The 19,366-nt window shown below is 52.1% G+C and overlaps 1 protein-coding gene and 1 long non-coding RNA gene across 4 annotated transcripts in view; one reads left to right on the forward strand and one right to left on the reverse strand.

The window, feature by feature from the left end:
- Positions 1-6,613: 6,613 nt before the first annotated feature.
- LOC122898576 lies at positions 6,614-9,870 on the reverse strand. The gene is made up of 3 exons (XR_006383009.1): positions 9,708-9,870; positions 7,778-7,956; positions 6,614-7,270 (listed from the first exon to the last, which is right to left on the reverse strand). It is a non-coding gene; the product is annotated as an uncharacterized LOC122898576 (long non-coding RNA).
- Positions 9,871-13,713: 3,843 nt separating this feature from the next.
- The window catches only part of TMEM51 (transmembrane protein 51), a 56,470-nt gene continuing 50,817 nt past the window's right edge, over positions 13,714-19,366 (forward strand). For 2 of the 3 annotated variants that reach the window (XM_044237215.1, XM_044237217.1), the window contains exon 1: positions 13,714-13,949. The gene's annotated coding sequence lies outside the window, so the exon portion shown is untranslated. Of the gene's footprint in view, positions 13,950-15,549; positions 15,877-19,366 lie in introns of those variants that run through there. The other variant, XM_044237216.1, reaches the window with a different exon arrangement.

Below are 19,366 nucleotides of genomic sequence, written 5' to 3' on the forward strand. Positions count from 1 at the left end.
GTGTAGTGTGGTGCCTTTGGTCTCCTTTCTGCTTCTCAGGCTCTCACGGCTGCAACCCTGAGGTGGCTGTGCAGGGGGAGGGGAGAGGAGGGGCGGGAAACATACTAGTTCCCTATTCCCTGATTTTGGAGATTTTCAAATAGAATGTTGAAAAGGCCTGAAAGCACACCAGGCTGTATGCCTCACAGAAACGGGAACTTCTGTGTCCCAAAAGCCAGGTGCAAAAGTGTTCCTCACTGCTTTATTCATAATAGTCCCAAGCTGGAAAAGAATGGAATAAGAACATAAATTAGGGGGCGCCTGGGTGGCTCAGTGGGTTAAAGCTGCTGCCATCAACTTGGGTCATGATCTCAGGGTCCTGGGATCGAGTCCCACATCGGGCTCTCTGCTAGGCAGGGAGCCTGCTTCCCTCTCTCTCTCTCTCTCTCTGTGCCTGCCTCTCCATCTACTTGTGATCTCTCTCTGTGAAATAAATAAATAAAATCTTAAAAAAAAAAAAAGCATAAATTAGGGGATATTCCCACGATGGAATATTATACAGCCATGAAGAAAAAAAGAAGCACAGATGTAAGAAAACCCAGACACAATATCGAATGAAAGAAACCAGTCACAAAAGAAGACATACTGTGTGATTCTGTTTATTTGAATTAAAAAATAAGTAACAATTGTTGAAGGTGATAACAGAATTGAGGACTCTGGGGAGTCTTGAGCTGGGAAAATGTATGAGGCAGCCTTCCTGGGTCCTGGGAATGTTCTAGATTTTGATCTGGGTGGTAACTGCATGGGTATGTACATCGGTAGAAACCCATTGAGCTGCTCGCTGAGTTTTGCACTTCACTGAATGTAAATTACGACTCGATAAGAATAAATAAATAAAAATCAGTAAAAGGCTGGGGCCAGAGGAGAGTCCTAGCACAGGGAGACTCCCCGACACCCACCCACAGGGGATTTCTACGGGACTGGGTGGTGGTTCCCACCTCCCCCAGCAGCCTGCAAAGTCCTTAACTCAGAACTCAGCACGTCTGGGCATGACTTCCTCCTTCTGAGCAGCCCAGCCCCCAGAAGCATAGAGGACACAGGGCACAGCTGCCTCTGGCCCCGAGCTGCTTACCCTCCTCCGCTGCCCTCCCACCTCCTTCCTAAGAGCCCTCCGGATGGGTCCATTTCTCCATCCCTCACCCTCCTCCCCCCCAACAGTGTTCCATAACCCAGGATAAGCTAGAGAGGAAATCACAGCCTGGGTCCTCCCTCCAGGCCTCGATAGCTTGCTGGGTCAGTCTTGTGGCTAGTCCTCCGGAGCCAGCCAAAACCCTGGAGAGTCTGCTCGACCAGCCGCACTGTCTTTGACACTCCAGCCACAGGTCTGTGGAGTAACCTCTGCCTCTGTGCAGCAACCCTGTCTCCCCACCCCTCCCCGACCTACAACAGTTTCCTTTGTGCTGGGAGTTTTTCCTCAATAGTAAGCTCTTCCTTTTACAGAGCAACTTATCACGAGCCAGGCATTGCTTGCTGCCCTTCACAGACATTGATTCGGTCAGGACTCTCACTAACCCCACTTAATAGATGAGGAAGCGGAGACTCCACTAGGCTAAGTGCCTCCCTTAAGGAGCGGTGGCCAGCAACTGCAGGGCCAGGGTTTGAACCCAGGCGCCCAGCTGCAGGGCCGTGTGCCCCGGAGTCCCGAGCTCGACTCCCTCCTATAGGAACGACGCTAAATGCAAGAGCCAGCATTTCTCATGGTGCCCAGTGTTAGCTAAAGAGCAATGAAGGTGGGGGAAAGCGTTAAGTTTCTAGCAGGAATTTATCTCAATCTCACTTAATACACATTTTTAAATGATGAATTACATTGGACTAAAAACAAAACAAAGCCCTTCCCTCTTTCTGGCCACACAGAGGGCCAGTTAGCTCAATGGTGCTGTCCAAACCTGGTCCAGATGCTGGGCAGGTGGACACTGCCTCAGAGAAAACCCAGGGACCTGGGGGTGGGTCTGTCTTTTCTAGAGGTGGCACTGACTGATTGTTCCCAGGCGGCTGGCTGCAGAAAGCCTCAGACCAGAGCCCCTGGCTGTGCAGAGGGCTGGCAGGACAGATGGCTTATCAGCTGTTCCTCCCCATCAGGGGTGAGGAAGGAATGCCTCCGTGCCCAAGTACTTAGAATAACTCTTCCAGAGGCCCTGTGACAAGCAAGCTCAGGGATTGCTAGCAAGGCCCTTGGACCGGAAACAGTCAAGGGACAGTGAGCCGTGGGGGGTGGGGGGTAAGGGGAGTTCTGCAGGGAGCCAAGCCAAAAACCCAGGACGGCTCTCTAGGCTCTGTCTTGTAATTAGATTTTGAAGAAAAAAAGCTTTACCCAGCTTGCAAGGCGGGCTGCTGATTTACAAATTGATAGCAGCCCGCTTCTATCCTTTCCCGTAACTAGATTTGCCAACTTTCTGACTCAACCTCTTGTCCTTCCATTTTTATCCCTGTTCTTCTCCAGGGAGTCGATCTGCCCTGGCCGTCTGGACTCTCACGCTGCGGTTACAGTGGCCTGCGGTGGGGGTCAATATATTGCACCGTGCCAAGGGTAGGCCACCTGTCAGTCACGGCCACCCTGCCAATCAGCTGGGAGAATGGGCGGGGCTTAATAAACGTTCAACCAATGGCCTTTCCCTTTCACCCAGGTAAGGATTCTTTTTTTTTTTTTTTTCCAATTTATTTATTTTCAGAAAAACAGTATTCATTATTTTTTCACCACACCCAGTGCTCCATGCAAGCTGTGCCCTCTATAATACCCATCACCTGGTACCCCAACCTCCCACCCCCCCCCCCCCCCCGCCACTTCAAACCCCTCAGATTGTTTTTCAGAGTCCATAGTCTCTCATGGTTCATCTCCAGGTAAGGATTCTGACCGGCCTCTGCCTAGGTGGTCAGTAGCGTGAGCGCTGGAAGCCCAGAGGGTAGAGCTGAATTAAAACCACACCTTTGGGGACCCCAGGTGGCTAGGATGATCTGCTCTGGGTTCAAGTCTCAGCTCTGCCCCTCGCTAGTTGTTGACTTTGGACAAACACTTCATCTCAGCCCCATTTCCAATTTGTGGTTGGAATGAGAGAACGCGCGTGAAGAGCTTGGCACAGCACCTGGCGTGCAGAAAGAGGATGCAGGGGGACGTCTTGAATTAACTGATGCGTTTTTCATTTCCAGTTTTTGTTACTGCTTCAAGATCCTCCCCACCTCCAAAATTCAGGCAGCTGTTATCATCTGCCTCCAGGAAGGGATGGCACAACGATAAAAAGAACCCAATAGTCCTGGCTTTGGATTTGGAAAACCTAAGAAATCAGGGGAAATAGAAAGGACTGGTGTGTTTAGACAATAGATTGGGCGGGAGGCGGGGGGCGGGAGGGGGAGGGGTGGGCAGGGCGGGGAGAGGCACTGTTGCTGGACCAGCAAGGCTTCCTGCCTCTTAGCCCAGACAAAGGTTCCCAGATCTGGAGGAGGAGGGTGTAGTTTGAAAGGAAGGGAAACTGAGAATGAGGGCCCCGGGCTGTGTCCCATTGTGTTCCTTTCCCGTGTGGAGCCAGGGACGACAGCAAGACCCCGGGGCTGGATGGCCATTTGATAGATGAAGGCAGATGAGTCTGAGACAGAGCACCATAGTCATAGCATTTTTCTGTCCCCCAGCAAGGAGCAGGAGGGAAATGCGCCCGGAGGACCCACAAGTGACACAGAAATAGGAAAGAGTGAGGTTGCCAACTCAAGAAACTATGTGGGCTAGGCAGATTTTGCAAATGAGTGAAGCAGGCCCCGTGTAATAGGGAATGGTGGGGACCGTGGCAAGCCAACAGTGAGCATGATAAAACATGAACATCTTTATTATTTTTTTATAAAACGTGAAAATATTTTTTTACAAGACACGAAAATCTTGTTTTTCTTTCAAATATCTAGATTCTTCTGTGAAAATTCCCATTTCAAATATTGGCGACTGATCTTTTAAAATGCTATATGGGTCAAATGAACATATCTGTGGATGACACGTGAGTCAGAGGTTACCAGGTAGTGACTTGTCCTGCTAGATTACCCTCAGGCTCAGCATGGACTTGCCAGGACCAACAGCCCAGCAGCCAATGTGGGAACAGGAATGGATGGCATCTGCTCCAGATGTGCCCCTAGGAGGCTTTGGCATGACACAGGCTTCAGAATTTAGATGCAACCCCAGGAGGGGCAGCAGGGCAGGGGTGGGGAGGGAAACATTTCTGCCACCTGGCAGAATAGGGGCTCCTAAGATAAATCAAGCTGAGTCATGGAAAAATAGTTCCATTTCCTGCCAGCTCGAGTTCGTAGTCTGTCTCTCACCTCTTCTAGTGATCTGGGGAATTTAACTATTTTTATGCTGCACATGTTTTGGGGGAATTCTTTCTTCTCTTTTGTCCCTACGTATTTATTTTCTTCAGGTCAAATCTTTGTTTTGAAATAATAACAGATTCACAGGAAATTGCACACACACACACACACACATCGCAGGGAGGACTTGTGCATCCTTCCCTCAGTCTTTCCTGCAATATTGTAGCTGGGAAATTGACATTGAAATTGACATTGGTACAACCCACAGAGTTTATTTGGATTTCCCGTCTATGTATATTCATGTCTGTGTGTGTCTATCTGTGTGTAGGGCTATGTAGTTCTATCATGTGTATAGATTCATGTGACCGAACCCTCCCCCTCAGTATTCAGAACAGTTCCGTTCCCACAAGCTCCCTCGTGCTGCTCCGTGGAAGCCACGCCCAGGCTGGCACAGCCACAACCCCTGGCAATGTTCTTCATCTCCATAATTTGGTGGTTTCCAGAATATTCTATGAATGCAATCATACAGTATGGGACCTTACGAGATTGGATTTTTAAACTCAGCCTGATTCCCTTGAAAGCCACCCAGACTGCCTCATACCTGGAGGATCTGTTCCTCTTTATTGCTGTGTGGTATTTTACTACCGTGTGGCTATACCACGGTTTAGCCACTCACCCATCGAAGGACATGTAGATTACTTCCAGTATTGGGCTTTCATGAATCCTTATGTTTTTATAAAATTAGTTCAGAAAATGCCAGCCAGTGGCATCCATGTTCTGAGTTTGGACATGGTGCGATATTTTCCGTGATCCCCAGTCATGGAGGTTGGCACAGCCTTTTTCATTTGAACCCTGCCAAAGCCCTGGGAGGGAGGCAGGCCAGAGATTCAGTCAGCCTGTCAACACATTTTTATTGAGCACTTTCTATGTACTAGTCTAGATACTGGGGATACGGGAGTGAACAAAACAGACTCAAATCCCTTTCTCGTTGGTTATCCCCAATACTCATCGGGAAAAACTGAAGCTCAGAGAGGCTATATAATTTGCTTAAGGGCAGACAGGTGGGAAGTGAGACTTGACCCCAGGTGTTCTGACTTCCAGGCCACTACTTCTCTGGTTAGATTTCGCCATTTATCTTCACTGACGTCAACTTCAGAGCAAAAACCACATGTTGGGGATCTATATGCAGTATTTTAAGCAGTGGTTCTTTTTTTTTTTAAAGATTTTATTTATTTATTTGCCAGAGAGAGAAAGGGAGAAAGAGCAAGCACAGGCAGACAGAGTGGCAGGCAGAGGCAGAGGGAGAAGCAGGCTCCCCGCTGAGCAAGGAGCCCAATGTGGGACTCGATTCTAGGACGCCAGGATCATGACCTGAGCCGAAGGCAGAGGCTTAACCAACTGAGCCACGCAGGAGTCCCTTAAGCAGTGGTTCTTAATGGGGGTGGGGGGAGGTAAATCCTCCCTCCCCCCAGGAACGCTGGATAGTGTCTGGAGTCATTTTTGGTTGTCAGCGCTTGAGGGGGTGTTGCTACTGGCATCTAGTAAGTAGAGGTTGAGGGAAGCTGCGAACCATCCTATGGTGCTCAGGGCAGCCCCCACGACAAAGACTTATCCCATCCAGATGTCACTAGTGCCAAGGTTGTAAAACTCTGATGTAAAGTGGCCTAAGGGTCAAGGACAAAGACAGAAACTCCCCAGACAGCACAGTGTAATATAGAACTTCCACCCCAGGAGACACAATTATTTGCATGACCAGTACGGGGAAGGTAGCACCTTGTTGGTCGGGGGCTGGCTGATAGAGGGTCAGTATGAAGCAAGTACAAAGCACTGTCACCTCCACTATATCAATACTGGACGGCTTTTCTGCAGGGGATGAGGGCACAGGGGGAGCTGGGATGGTAGAAGACAGAGCCTGGCAGGCTGCCTGGAAGAAGACGCAGAGCATGCGGGAGCATTGCTCCTCTGCTCCATGTTCTCTTCCTCTGCTTCTCTTGAAGAACCTTATTAACCTCCTTCATGCAGAAACATACAGGAGAGCAGAGCTGAACGTGCAAAGCCTTTTTAGAAACAGCCAGGAAGCAGGCAGGATGCTCCATCCACATTGTAGAGTATGCAAGAAACGTAACCTCAGTTCTTAGAACTAGGCTTCATTTCTATTTCAAGTCCCCATTTTGCTGGGTGGAAGAAAAAAATCTCGATTAATCAGGGTCTCCCTACCGCTTTTTCTGGGTTGTGTCTGTCTTTCTTTCTTTCCTCTTTCTTCCTTTTTTTAGGCGGGGGGGGGGGGGGGGCGGGCAGGGTGAAGGGAGTTCACAAAGTGCCAAGACCTGGGCAGGGGCCAGCAGCAATCTGGTCTTCTCTGGCACCTGCCGACATGGCCTCATTTCTGTCTTCCGGATGGCAGACATGCCCTCCTCGCCTCCTGGACGCCCTCTCTTTGCCCAGCTTCTCCCTCTTTCTTCTCTCAGCTTCTTCTGCCCTCCTCTGAGGCATACAGGGGACATTGGCATGTCGGGCAAATTGCTGCAGGGCTGTCACCCCTCCATGCGACCATCCCCTCCCGTACCATCCTGGGTGGGGGGCAGACACTCTCTGGGGCTCCCCCCTTCCCACACCCACTCTCAGACTGGCACAGGGCCATTGCTTTGGCCACCACTCACCTCTCTGGAGATCCACATCATTGTACCTCTTTCCCCTCTCCTCTTCCCCTCTGCAGGGACCCCCTGCTCAGAGATACCTGATGGTAACTAGGTCTGGCCAAGTGGTTGTTGGATCTTGCTTAGCCCCCAACCTTTTGTTAATGACATAAATTTCATGCCCGGGGCTCCCACTTTTGAAACTCAGAGCTCAGGTTCTTACAACCCCAAAGTCTTGATTCTTCAAAGTCAAAAACGTTATCTCTGCTTTTCTGCTGAATCTGGTTAACCCCCGAAATAAGAAGATCCACCGGCTGAAAGAGCAGAAGGGAAAGGGGGGAAAAAAAAACAACAAAAAAAACACCTTTCATCACTATCATGAAGTATTAGTTCACCCCAACAGTGTGTGCGGAATGAACGGAAGACACCATCATTCATGCTCCTTCTTTGGGCCCTTCCCATCCAGGAGAAGCTGAACGTCAGTCCCCAGGTTCATCTCCCATCCTCCAAACCTGGATCAGAAGTCCCTAAGAGCATCGCAAGCCGCACTAGCAGGAGAGCTAGGGTAGAGGAGCGTGTGTGTGCCCAGACCGCGTCAGCCTGGGTTCCCAGCCACATTCACCACCCACCGGCCAAGTGAGCTTGATCAAGTCACTTAACCTCTCTGGGGCTCAGTTTCCTCGCCTGTAAAAGGGGAGTGTAACTCCTCCTCCCAGTGGTTATGAGGGTGATTAATAAAACAGAAATTGTAAACCGTGTAGAAGACTGTCCAGCACGTAGTCAGCGAGGTCGGAGGGCTGACTGCTGTTATTGTCACCCACCTAGCCTGGAAGTGAATGGGTTTCCTGGAATCCAAGTCACATGGGGCCCCGGTGTTTGCTGCTGGGGGTTTCAATGCAGTCGCTTCACCAGGAGAGAATCAGGATGCCTATGCCCGGCCTCTGGCACTTCTCCCAGCCGCTGGCAAGAGCCTCAGAGGGTTTCTCTCAAGAGCCTTTCACTGCAAGAAATGGAAACCTACCAAACTAGTTTAAGTAAGAAAGGAAACTCATTGGAAAAACAGGAATGCTGCTCAGGACTAAGAAGGAAGGAAGGAGGACAGCAAACCAGGGAGCTTCCCTCTTGCGTTCTCTCTGCAGCCTGCTTCCTGCCTCAGTGGAACCCGGCGGGCTCCTTGCACCGGGGGTCGCGGCGGAGCCTCTAGGTGCCTGCTGGGTGCACCAGCCTCTTCCTCCTATTGGCAGAGCCTCCATCTGATTCGGATATCTGTGCCAACCCCAGGGACTCCTGAGGGTCTATACCAGTCACGGGTTTTGGTCATGGGTTTTGGAATGAGCATGTGACCCAGTTCCAACAAGGGAGCTATCAAGGAAGTTTACGGGGAGCTTCTGGGAAACGTTTGATCCCTGATGGAAAAGGGACCACGGAAGAGTGACAGGGCCTGGAGCCTGAAGGAGCCATGAGTAACAAGGCTGGGCACATCAGAGGGTCCCACCCGGTCACGAAGTCCTGTGTCAGACTCAATGCTGCGGTCCCCAGGGAACCGTGGCTCAGGTCTCTGTGTCACAACGCTGACTGTGTGGCATGGAGAATGTGTTCCAGGGGTCAGCCTGGAAGCAGGACACCAGTTAGGAAGCACCTGAATGAATACAGATGGGACATAGAGGAAGGTTCTAGGGGATGAGACACCGAAGAACAGGGGCGATGAGCAGAGACACTTGCTGGTACTCTGAGCTCAGAGGCCTCAAAAACCGTACCCTAAAGTCAGGAGGTCCTCACTAGCTCCATTCTGGGCTGCCTGACTCATCTACACGGGCCCAGTTACAATGGTAACTGGGGTAGAGATACCGTTTCTGAAGCATTTTTTGGGAAATTGGATCAAAATGGTTTCATTTAAACCAACAGTCCAAAACTACCTGGTTTCACTTTGCAGTGTATGAACACAACTTCTCTGCCACCCAGACCTGATGTAACCTTCCAAGAGGTTGGGCCGGTCTGTCACGCGTGAAACCTGCATGTGGGCATAGCCCTTCCCGGTGACTAATGGGAACTCCTCCAGATGAGGGACATGGTACAAGCACGTACGGATGTGATTCCTGCTGACTTGGGCAAGAGTCACCCCGTGGAGACATTGCTCAGCTTCTCAAGGGTTGAGAAAGGAGCCCTCGTCCAAGAGCGAGTGGGAAGAAGGGGTCACCTACTCAGGACAGAGCCAAAGAGTGGCAGATGGGGGAAGACACAGGTGGCAAGGGAGGGTGTGCTCCTGGGGGGACAATACCCATGGCTTCTGGTCTCCTTTTTTTTTTTTTCTTTGCACATACGCACACTGCTTTCTGATTTCTTTCTTTTTTTTTTAATATTTTTTCAAAGATTTTATTTATTTATTTGATAGACAGAGATCACAAGTGGGCAGAAAGGCAGGCAGAGTTGGGGGGGGGGGGAAAGCAGGCTCCCTGCTGAGCAGAGAGCCCGATGAGGGGCTCGATCCCAGAACCCTGAGATCATGACCTGAGCCGAAGGCAGAGGCTTTAACCCACTGAGCCACCCAGGCACCCCTCACTTTCACTGTCTATGCACAAGCAAATACACGTGTATCTATGTCTGAAAAAAAACAAACACTTGTGTGGCATCATAATACCCACTCTTTGCCTTTCTCAATTCATGATACATCTTGGTTCTTCTTCCCTGTCTGCTCTATCTCTTTTTTTGTGACCACATAGCCTCCCTGCACAAGCCTGCACCATGACTTACCTAACTTCTGCCGGCGGCGTTCAGCATTTTCCCCGTTCTAAATAATTAACAGTGAAAATCCTTGAACACATGCTCCTGGGCACCTGTGTGAGTTCCACATGGTGACCTGTTCCTCCCAGTCAGTTTCCAGCTTCACTTCCTGAGAGACCGAGGTCGGTCACCAAGCAGAGACTGTCTAATACTTCCAGTTAGTTACTTAGTTACTTAGTTACTCAGCCAGTGCGAATAGAAATGTTTGCCAGAAGGCTCAGAGCAACATCCTCACCTCTTAGAACCCAGACCCCCAGAAACGATCAGGCTAATGTGCCAAGTGACCCATGCTCAGACGACACTGGGCCATTGACAAGGCCCGCAGCCACATCCTGTCTCACCTGACTCTGGCTCAGAGAGGATGAGACATCTATCCGGGGTCACACAGCTCATAAGCAGCGGAGGACTCAGAAAGGAGAGACTGAAGAAATCCTGCCTTCTTTCTAAACCCATGGCGCAGGCTGTATCACGGTGACTCTCAGAGAAGAGACGTAGGGTGGACGCTTAGCTGAGGAGGTAGGTGACGCAAACATCTGTCTACAGGCTGAATTTGCCAGCCCTGCGGGTTTCCTAGAGCTCCTGGGACCAATGACCATAAACTTCAGGGCTTAGAACAATGCAGATTCATCAGCTTACAGTTCTAGAGGTCAGAAGTCCAACCAGTCTCTGTCTCAGGAGGCTTAAACTGAGGAGTCAGCAAAGCTATGCTCCTTCTGGAAGGCTTAGGGGAGAATCCATCAGTGACCTTTTCCAGGTTCTAGGGGCTCCCCCCCGATGCTCGGCTCGTGGCCCCTTCCAGGAACCACATCACTCTGCCCTCTGCTTCCACCATCATAACTTTGACCCTCCTGCCTCCCTCTTAGAAGTATGCTGGATCGTCCACGATGATTCAGGATGACTGCCCCATCCCAAGGGCCTTCCCTGAAATGCATCTTCAAAGTCCCTTTTACCATGTCACGTAACACCTTCACCAGGTCTGGGGATTAGAAGATGAACATCTTTCGGCAGCCATTGTTCTGCCTATCTCGTGCAGTTCCTGGCATAGTGGTTAAGAGCAAGCACATACGTCAGGTCAAATCCTGGCCCTACCGTCTTCTGGCAGATGGAAGTGTGTAATTTCTCTGAGTCTCAGCTAGCCCGACCTGAAACACTGAAATCATAGAATTGTCCTTCCAAGGCTGTTGGGAAGATTAAACAAGATAATCCAAAGTTTACAGAGCTCTTGAAACACCATGCTCAGTAAATGGGAACTGTCATCTCCCCTGCTGCCTCTTATAGTAACAGGTAACAGAAATTCCACCATTTGAGATTTACTTCTTTGGCTCTTTCCCCAAGGACACAGACACATCTCGGGCCCTTGTGAGCTGACAGAGAAGTTGGCCATTAAATGAAGTCAGGCTCTTCAATAGGACTTAGAGAACCAGGGAAGAATCAGAGAAACATATCATGGTAGAGGGAGAGAGAGAAACGCACGGCCCCGTCCGTTTCTAGTTTTGCCTGTGGCTCCACTTCGGATGGGAATTTCTCCAGCCTCTTCCCAGATTAGCCAGGGTGAGCCTGCCTAAAGGGAACACTCTGAAGATGATTTGCTGAGATAGATGAGACCTGCCCAGTTAGGCTTGTGGCAGAGCAGGGTGGATCTGGAGTTGGATCTTGGCATGGAAAAGTACTGAAGCTCTTTGCCTCCAGGTGGGAGCTAGAGCCGCTGTCTGAAATGATTATCCCCAGTCCGGGCCTCTCTGAAGTTGGTCTTGCAGAGTGAAAGGAAAGCCAGATTCTGGGTCTTATCTGAGAGCTCCATGACTGTTTCTCATCAACCATTTAGAGACTGGAAGGTTCCCAAATTCGGTGTCTAAACTTTGTGATGGAATACACACAGCTCTCCAACGTGAACTTGTGTAGCCACCTGCCTGCCAAACAGTTCTCCCCCTTCAATAAGATAATGTTACTCTTTGGGGCTTTCATTTAACCAACAAGTATTTATGAAGCACCTGCAGGGAGCCAGGAGAAGGGGTCCCTAACCTCAAGGAGAGCAGGAGGCAGACTTGTAAAGAATTATGTCACTGTGTAGAGTGAGATAAAAGTGACTTCCCTTCCTGAAAGAGAGGGAGAAGCAGGGAACGTTGTCTCAGGGGAGAGAGTAGATGCAAAGTGACAAGGAATTCTTCCAAAGATGGGACAGCACAGGCCCTGGAGCCAACCAACTGGCGTCTAATTGCTGATACTTCCCAGCTGTATGACCTTGGGCAAATGATGACCTCACTTCCCGAAGCCTCAGCTTTCTCTTCTATTAAGTGGGTGTAGCCAAAGAACATCCCTGGGGTTTTTGTTTTATAAGGATTCAATGGGCTGGGAAGTGAGTAGCAACCTGATGATGGGTCCATTGCCAGGATGTGAGGAAGAAGCTGTTATTGTTATATTCATGAAGACTCATCCCTGTTTCCCTCAATGCTTTCCTCATCCCCAAATCACAGGTCAGCCCCAAATTTGCCTATTTGTGGACACCAAGTTAAAAAGCAACAGTGGGAGGAAACACCCACGTGGGATGACATGGGTATACATACCTTCGGATGATGTGTACCCATGAACTTGGCAGTTCAGCAGTGAACTTGACTGCGGTCTCACCAAGGTGTCTAATTTCTGTCCTGGACACAGCAGATTCCCAGTAGGAGGCGCCTTCTGTCCTCAGCTGGATTCTCTGACACCCGGCCAGCCGCCTATTGGCGTTTCTCAGGATTTGAACTTCAAAGAACAGCAGGGGGGCGTGGCGGGGGGGCGGGGGGGGGCGCGGTGGAGAAGGGGATCCCTGACCCGGCCTCTCTTGGAACTCAAAACAATCTAAGATTGGGGGAGGCTGCGGGCTATTTTTCCCTCTAGGTTTAGAATTCAGGTTTTCTGTGGTCTGGCAGAGATCAGATTCGTTTGGGCGCCAGAGAGGCATGGTTCCAGGGCAAAACTCCGGGGTGGGGGGCACTGGTAGAGCCGCTGTCGATGAGAGGCACCCTCACCAGTTCGGCTTTACCCTCCCCAGAGCCAGGCCTCAGGCAGTAGTTCTGGGGCTCTAAGCAGAGGTGGGCCACCCCTCCGCAACCTGGCGGTCAGGACGACGACAGCCGGAGTTTCTTTGGGAAAGTTCTCCGGAAAGCTGGGAATGAAAGCACCCAGTAGGCAGGATTCTCTGGACCGGGCATCCGCATCCCGATGCATGCAGGCGCGGGCCCCCAGAGATGGGCTCCACCCGGGCGGTACGACCGGGAATCCGCAGGGGGCGCTCAGGGGACCCGGGAGGGACCGAGGGGTGGGGGTGGGGCACCCGGCCGAGGGCAGGAGCAGACTCGCTTTAAAAAAAAAAAAACCTGCTTCCTCCTTTCCTACCTCCACCCATCAGTCACCTCGCAAACCACCAGCCCTGGGCGGTGCAGGCGGGTCCCAGCGCCGCGAACGCGCCCAAGGGTGAGGGGGGAGGCGGTGGCCTCCCCAGGAAGTGGGGTGAGAGGCCGGCGCACCGCTCCGCCAGGTGAGCGCCCGGCCAGGTAAAGGCGCGGCAGCTGTGTCCGCAGTGTTGTACCTGCACGCTCGCGCCTGAGTAGAGAGTGCGGTATGGGGAGGGAGGGACGGTCTCCCAGCTCAACTTAACATTTAAATAACCTGGACTCCTGGGCCGAGTCGCCGTCCCCCATTCCACCGCCACATCCAACTCCGCGGCCCGGGGGTGGGGATGTCTCGGCTCTGTTCCATCCCCCCATCCCTGCTTAGCCAACTCGGAGTGGCGGGGGTCGGGCGAGGGCCCAGCATCCCCCCACCCGCTAATCCGACAAGAGAGAGCGGGTGCCTTCCGTCCGCAGCTCGGGTCCGCGCCCCAGTCCTGGGGGTGGCGCTGAGTTCGCCGAGGGAGGGTCGACTGGTGGGCGGCGCCTCTCCGGGCTGGAGGCCGCTCCTGGCCGGCGCCGCCCTCTGTCTCTCGCGGTTCCTCCCTCCTGCACGCCGGCGCTCGGAGCCAGAGCTTCCTGCGTCCCCATCCCCGTCCCGGAGCGGGCGGTGAGCCTTCTCCGCCGCCGCCTCCCTCGACCGAGACCCCCACCCCGAACCTCCGGCCCTGCGATCACAGCGCCCCGAAGGAGGAAGCCCAGGGTGGGGGTGGGGGTACCGGGTCGTGGAGTCCCCGGTCCCCGGCCGCCCGACCGTGACGGAGCTGGACCCGCAGCCGCCCGGGTGAGTCTGCGCCGCCGCGCCCTCCGTCCCGCGGACTGTTGGCAGGGCCGGGGAGGGAGTCGAGGGCTGTCGGGGTCTGTTTGTCCGCCCGTCTGGGAGCTTCCTGTCCCGGGTCCGCCGCCGGGAGGACTCTGAACCCGCACCCACTGGAGCCGCGCCCCGCCAGTGCGGGACACCCCGCGTCCCCGGCAGCGCGCTGACCTCGGCGCGGGGAAGGCAGCCAGCCTCCGGGGCCCTCTGTTGGCGAGGTCAGGTGCCATTCGCCAGGCGGGTTTCGAACCCTTGGCCTCTACCGAGAGGCACCTTCCACCGGTGCCTGGAGCAGAACTTCCAGTAAGTCCCCGGAAACCACCTTGGCGCTGCCCAGTCGATCCCTCGTCCCCCAACCCTAACTCTTTTCTGGAAACCGAGGCTTTGGGGAATTTAGATTCGAGTGTATGTTTAACGTGCCAGAGGCAAAAAGAAAACAAACAAAAAACGGTAGGAAATCGGGCGTGAGCAAAGTAGGGAGACACAGTTTCTTCCCTGTGAAACAGGCGTGATAACCTCCTGGGATGAGGCGGGGCGCTCGAGCCGAGCCCATAGCCAGAGTTTGAAATCCGTTTCAGATCTCCTGTCTGCGTCCCCATGGGAGGCGTGTGGCCTGGGAGTGCCAAATTGCAAGGGATGGTCACTTACAGAAAGTAAGTTTTCCTAACCAGGGCGTGGGGGAAACAGGAAACCTGGATGTCCGTACGGTTCCCCAGCCCTGTCTGGGCCCTCCCTGGCCGGTAGCAGCTTGTGTGGCCCGGGCCAGATCCCGGCTAGCAGTGCGGGTGGTCGGGAAGCCGGGAACCCCCGCACCGCTGGAGCGTAGCTGGCGGAGCCTGGGTGGGCGGGGCCGGAGCAGCGGGGGCGGAGTCGGAGCCCGAGCGGCTGGTGAGGGGTTTCCCTCTGGTGCTGGCTTTTGGCTTTTGATCGACGTGGTGGTGGTCTTCGAGTATGGCTTCTCTAGTGGAAGATCGCCTCTGGGACCTGTGAGCGGCTTTCACACTTTGGAGATTTGTCACACAAGGATCTTGTCCTAAGTTAATAGGAATGAATGGAATTGGGAAGGAGCCCCTTTTCCTCCACATGCTTCCCTCCGCAGCTTGCCAGAGGTACTGCCCAGACTGGGACAAAAGGCAGAAGAGAGGGAGGGGAGGAGGCTGGTGGCGCATCTGTTCTGGGGGGTGGTTGGCTGATAGGGCCTCCTGGGCATCAAGCAGGGCCAGGCCTGCCCCAGGGATACAGGGCCTTGGGGACCTCAAGAGCTCTCAGCCTCTTGCATGGTATATGACAAGCGTTGCTCGGAGGTGGTGATACAGTCACGCCCCAGCACTGGCTGGCTTCGTGACCCGCCTCACTGAGCCTCCAATTTCTTCCTCTGTAGGATGGGAGTGATAATCTTCTTGGTGGGACCTTCACGCCTAGCAGGAAGCTCTGTTACAGGGCTTAGGGGAGAACAGGAGAGAGAAGATAACTCGGGCTGAGGTGCGCCAAGAGGTCCCGCAAGGAAAAGGATGTTGGAATATGCAGCAGTGTATTGGAGCCCCTCGTGGAGGGGGAGGAAGGGTGTCTTGGCTGATAGAACAGCCCAAGCAAAGGCACGGAGGTACAAAGGTACACACCCAGAGTATGGTGGGCCTGGCAGGGAGTGCGCTCAGGCAGTGGCAGATGGGTTTGTGGGAAGGTGGGGAAAGTAAAGGGAATGGAGGGTCTGAAATGGGGGCTGGTCACGTGGGGCTTTATCATGTGGATGTCTGGGAGCCATTCAACAGATGTTGACTGAGTGCCTTCCAAGGGCCCGGCTGTGTTCTAGGTGCTCAGGATGGATCATTGGACAAGAAAGACAAAGACACAGATTCCATTCAAGTTCTTTAAGGAGGGGAGTCATTTGATCCTGTTGGTATGTGAGGAAGATAATTCTGTCTATGTGGATGTCAGATGAGACTTTGGGAAAGGCTGCTGGGAGAGAGGAGGCTGGTCGGCGGGCCGGAGGCAGTGGGAATGAAATGGCGGGGGCAGGCTGGAGTGGGGCCCCGCGCAGGAGGCAGAGATTACCATGTGGTCTTCACACGTGACCACTGCTCAAGGGTGAGGTTTGTGGATTTGGTGTGAGGCCCAAACTGCCAGCCTGTCTTCCGACAGAGAGTGCGGGCAAATGTCTGGGAACTTGGCAGGGCCCAAGCCCCTCCAGCTCTGGCTTTCCTGCTCCCTGACTCCAGAAGGCACACAACCTAGGAGTTTCTGTGTGAGGAATGGCAAAACTGGACACAGAGCCAGCAGCCCATCTCCTGGGCAACCTGCCTCATTTAGGGCTCCTGTTTTCCTAGGTCACCGTTCTGGTAAATGTTCTCTTCCTCCATGGAGCTGGCAGTAAACCCCTCTAGGACCCTAGGGCTGGAAGAAGGGCCTTGGCTCTGGGCTTCTCTTTTCCCCATTCCAAATTAAGGTGGAATTCGAGGGACTGAGCAGAGTCTGAAGTGCTGGGAAGGTTCCAGAAGCTCAGATGTCTTCTGTTGGGGATGTGGCAAGGGGTCTGCTTCTGGCTCCTGGCTTTTGCTTTCACTTTGTTCGGAAGCTTGGATGGGCCTTTCTTGCGACTAATAGCTCTCTAAGACTATTCTCCGTGTCGGAAGTCTCCCTTTGCTTGGAAGGAGGACCAGCCACAGGAGGACCCCAGAATGTCTTGGGTGGAAGGGACCACTCTCATTTGACAAATAAAACTCAGATAGGGGAAGAGCACACAGCAAGTCAGCAGCAGAACTGGGACTGCCCTCCCCCCACCCCCCGGGCCCCGACTACTCTGCATTCTCCCAGGAGATCTGGCCACATTCAGGTCAGGAACTCGTTTTAGAACCCAGTTTAGTACAGGTTTGGTGGTTTCTCAGGATCTCTGCCCTGCTGGCTGCTTCATAGAGTCTTGTTCCTCCCCAGCCTGGACAGGTGGCCCAGCTTAAGCCTGGCAACATTTTTGTTCTTCTCCCCTTGGATTGAGCCCTTGGTACACCGGCTGCCTCTCCGGGGAGCTGTGGCTCCCCAAAGAAACAGGTTTTCCCTGCTTCACACCAGACTGCCCAGGGCACTAGCCAGAGGCAGCCCCCTGAGAGTCTCTGTGGAGCTCTCCCCCACTAGCTGCGGCCTCCGACTGATTCTTGACTCCTCCCTCCCCTCCGCCCCAACCCTTATCTCCTGAGGCTGGTTGGCCCTGCCTTCTATCCAGTGTTGTTTACTTGGGCTAAGCTGCCAACAGTCTCTTATTCTCTCTTGCCCTAGATTTATCTGACCTAGCAGCCCTTAAAACCTGAATGCTGGTCTTTTCAGCTCTTCGAGTTTCAGAACCAAAGGGAAACTTAGCCATCAAAATATCTAATCTGCTTATTTTACAAATGGGGAAACCGAGGCTCAGGGAAGGGAAAGCACTCGTCTGAGTTCAGAGCTAGGACTAGACCCCATTTTCTGATTTCAGGGGTGGTTCTTGAAAATTAACCAAAACAATAAAACCAGAGGAGAGCCCCTCAGAACCTCTTTCTCTCCACGCACCTCCTGGCAGGTGCTGAAGGACCCGGAAGACGAGGGGTGCACGTCAAGGCATATATATCCTGACATTTTCAGATCCTGTCTGTTCAGACTGGTATGAATGCCAGGGAGTAAGCTAGTGATTAACCAACCTTGTCTGCTGTTCTTCTAAGCATACTTGACAATGCACCTGGGCATGGGCGGGTGTTTAATGTTTTCACCCCCGATTACAAAGGCAGTACCTGCTCGATGTAGAAAACCTGGGAAGAACCCATCACGATATGCAGGCCACCACTGCTGATAGTTCCGTGTTTAATGCAGATGTGTTGTTTGCTTGCTTGCTCTGCTGCTGTTTAATATCTGGTTCATCGTCATAACGTGTATTTTCCCTTGTGTGACAGTGCACTGGCTCTGACCTGTCAATCTCATGAATTTGTGCCTTCTGATGGCTGGAAGCTTCTTAAGAAGCCAGCTTTCTGTGGCTATGTCAGAACACTCCAGCAACCAAAAATCCTAGCATGCTATGCAGATTATGGACTGAGTGGGGCTTCAGGGGGCCATGTCCCTGCACCGCCATGGTGTTTGGGAAAGGGCTGTGTTTACTGTCTGAAGCAAAGATCGATTCTCAGTGAGCCTCTTAGAAATGGAGGAGGTTAGCCATCTCGGTGCAATGGGTGTGATCCAAAGAGTATAGGAGGGAAAGAGAAGTCTTCGTTTCCTCTGATTGTTTGCTGGTTGGTTTTTAACCCAGCCAAGTGCTCCCACTCCCCCTTACCACCTCTTCTCCTGAATCCCCCCAGGATTGGGCACTGGGGTGGCAAGTGTGGGTCCCTAGGAAAATCAGTAACGTACTCAGCTTGCTCGTCTCCGAGTCTTGCCTCTTGGACTGCGAGTATTTCAATGACAAGCCTGAGCAGAGAATTTGCTGGCTACTCAGGAGACCCAGGTTGGTAACTTCACCTTTGGGACAGGGTCACCTGGTGTCATCTCTCTTGGTCAACAGTATCACAGCTTCATTAATGCCATATAAATTGTCAGTGCTCCAGGCGATCTCAGAGGATTCCTTAGGCCAATGTCTACAGACTGTGGGCGGCAACTTAGTGGGTTTTAAAATCAGTGAAGTAGTTTTCCACCAGCTTTTAAAAAGTGATGTAGAAGAAAGCAGACTAGAGACAAAATGTATCTCCTGTCGTGAGAAGCATCCTTTAGTAAAACTTTCATCTCAATTATCTCTATATCTCTCTATGCACTGAGTCATCAGATAAATATATTTCCATCTGCATGGTAAGAACCTTGGTCAGTCCTTGCCCCAGTCCATTGGGTTTCTTTTTAAAACGAGGTACAAGGTGCCTCGTTAGTGCAGTAGGTAGCGCGTCAGTTTCATAAAATGAGGTAAGGTTCACGTACAATAATAAGTGAGTTTCAGGTAGACAGCATTGTGATTTGACATTTGTATCTGTTGCAAAATGATCAACACAGTAAGTCTAGTTACCACCTGTTGCCTGACAAAGTTAATACAGTGTTACAGACTATATTCCCCATGCTGTAAGTTACATCCGCATGACTTCTTTGTTTTATAACAGCAGGTTTGTAATTCCTCATCCCCTTCACCCATGTGGCCCCCAACAAGCCCTTTCCCCTCTAGCAACCACCAGTCTGGTGTCTGTATCCATGAGTCTAGGGTTTGTTTCATTTTGTTTTCTAAATTCCACATGTTTTGAAATCCTGCATGATTTGTCTCTTTCTGTCTGATTTATTTCACGTTGCATGAGTCCTCTAGGTCTATGCATGTTGCTGCAAATGGTAAGATTTTCATTCTTTCTTATGGCTCGGTAGTATTTATTTATATATATAAATATTTATATCATGTCTTCTCT

Source organism: Neovison vison, chromosome 2 (genome assembly GCF_020171115.1).
Source record: "Neovison vison isolate M4711 chromosome 2, ASM_NN_V1, whole genome shotgun sequence".
Taxonomy (NCBI): Eukaryota; Metazoa; Chordata; class Mammalia; order Carnivora; family Mustelidae; genus Neogale; species Neogale vison.